This window comes from Octodon degus, unplaced genomic scaffold (genome assembly GCF_000260255.1).
Source record: "Octodon degus isolate 3935 unplaced genomic scaffold, OctDeg1.0 scaffold00014, whole genome shotgun sequence".
Lineage (NCBI taxonomy): Eukaryota > Metazoa > Chordata > Mammalia > Rodentia > Octodontidae > Octodon > Octodon degus.
Genome location: NW_004524590.1, coordinates 10,375,971 through 10,378,650, shown reverse-complemented (window position 1 = coordinate 10,378,650; position 2,680 = coordinate 10,375,971).

The following is a 2,680-nucleotide window of genomic DNA, read 5'->3' as shown; positions in this document are numbered from 1 at the left end:
AAATAAAATTAAAAAAAAAAGAAATTATTGGGGCCGGGGAGATGGCTCAGTGGAATAAGCACTTGCCTGGCAAGCATAAGGGCCTGAGTTCAATCCCCGGTTCTACCAAAAAAAAAAAAAGAAAAGAAATTATTGAAAAGCAAACAGAAACGTTAGAAAGGAAATAAAATTAATTTAGGGGCCAGGGAGAGATAGCTCAGTAGAATAAGTGCTTGCCTGGCAAGCTCAAGAGTCTGAGTTCAGTCCCCAGTTCCACCAAAGAAAAAAGGACTTTATATGAAAGGAAAACTACAAAGCAATGTCTTTTGCAAACATAAATACAAAAAACAATTCTTAACAAAAATTTTTTTTTTATTTTTATTTATTTGAGAGAGAGAGAGAGAGAGAGAGAGAGAGTGTGTGGTGTGTGTGTGTGTGTGTGTGGCCAGCTCAGCCCACCAGGGGGCGGGGCTGGCTGGCATGTGGTGCTGGGGGATTGAACCTCGGTCCCTGATGCCTTGCCAAGCTTGTTCTAAGTAGGTGCTTTAGACCACTGAGCCATCTCTCCAGCCCCTCTTAACAAAATTTTAACAAAAAAAGACCCAACAACATTAGAAAGAGTATTGCTCAATGACTAAGGTTTCTCATGGGGGGCCCGGGAGATGGCTCAGTGGAATAAGCGCTTCCCCGGCAAGCGCAAGTGCCTGAGTTCAATCACTGGTTCCACAAAAAAACCAAAAAAGGTTTCTCATGGATCCATGTCTTAGTCAACATTTTAAGATCAGCTATGTAGTTCACTGTTGCCCATCAACATAGAAGAAAATTATATGACCATGTCAGTAGCAACAAAAGGCTTAGACAAAATCCAACATCAATTTATGAGAAAATGTATTAGTAAATTAAGAGAGAAAGGAAACGTCCCCAACTTGATGCGTGGTATTTTTGGACTGCCTGTAGTCAATGCCATGCCTACTGAGGAGAAGCTGAGGCCTTCCCCACACGCCCGGGAGCATCTGCTCTCGCCCCTCCTACTCAGCACTGTCCTGCAGGCAGCCATGCCGGAAACGACAAAGTAGGACTACATTTATTTACAGGCAGTAAGATCACCAAAGTAGAGAGTTCTATGGAATCCTGGAATCTACAAAAGCAAAAGTTAATACATGCTAATTCATGAATTTCAAAGATAGCTAGTGTAAGATCAATATAAGTCAATTGCCTTTCTGTATACTACCAATAAAAAATGGTAGCTCTGGACCAGGGAGGTAACTCAGTGGCTTAAGCGCCTGCCTGGCAAGCTCAAGGTTGTGAGTTCGATCCCCGGTACTGCCAAAAACAAAAAATGGGAGCTCAACCAATACTACTTACACCAGATGTGGTGGTACATGCTTGTGATCCCAGCAGCCAGGGGGCTGAAGCAGGAGGACTCTTGTGAGTTCAAGGCCCGCTTGGGCTACATAATGAGACTCTGTCTCAAAAAAAAACAAACCCCGCTATTTATAATTTGCCATTCAAAAAGATGAAATGGGGCTGGCCAACGAGCTCAGCAGATTAAATCACCTGCAAGTAGGCACAGGGGCAGGGGGGAGGTGGGGGTTGATCCTTGGCCTGCCATGCCGGCCCCGCCCCTGGGGCATGCTGAGATGGCAATTGAGAGTGGGCGTGGTGGTGTGCCTGTAATCCCAACACTCGGGAGGCTATAAACAGGCGGATTACTATGGGTCCTATCTATGCAGTGAGACCCTGTACACCCTGTAGACCCTTCCCTAAAATACAGAAAGAAAGAAAAAAAAAAAAGAAAGTAGATCCTGATAAATCTGAAGATACATAAAACTTGGTGATTTTTTTTTTTTTTTTTTTTTTTTTTAAGAACCAGAGATTGAACTCAGGCCCTTGTGCTTGCCAGGCAAGCACTTATCCTACTGAGCTATCTCTCCAGCCCTTGGTGATGTCTAATCTTGATTGTTGACTGGACTGAGAGACACCTAGAGAGTTGACAGGATGACAAGTGTCCTGACCTCAGTGATGAGCTAACTATGAGGCCTCTATAGCTGAATTAGTTACTAGGGGGCACCAGAGGCAGATCACTGGGCTCTGCCTTGGCAGAGCCTCCCTGCCTCGCCTGCTCTCTCTCCTCCCAGGTTGCGGTGAGGTGAGCAGCCTTCTTCTACCGCGATGCTTCAGCCACGGAGCCAGCCACCCACGGACTGAAACCTCGGACCCCGTGAGCCACAATAAGCCTCTTCTTTTAAGTTATGTGTATCAGTTGTTTTGTTCCATCAGCAGAAAGCTGGTTAACACACAGGGATACTGAAAACTACAGAGCCTTGGTGAGAAACAATTAATGAAGACTTAAAGAAGAGTTATTTATTGGCCAGAAAACTCACTATTATTAAAATATCAGTTCTTTCCAAATTGATCTTATGCTGTCAATAAAATCTCAAGCAGAAAAAATCAGAGAAATTGGCAAAGTGATTCTAAAATCTTACCCAAAACAACAGGCCTGGAACTGGTAAAACAACTTAGACAAAGAAGAACCAAGCTGGAGGATATGTACTTCTATACTTTAAACTTATGGAGGCTACAGAAAGCGAGACAAGACTGGCATCAATATGAATACTGGGGGCTGGAGAGATGGCTCAGTGGTCTAAAGCACCTACTTAGAACAAGCTTAGCAAAGCACAGGGACCGCGGTTCAATCCCC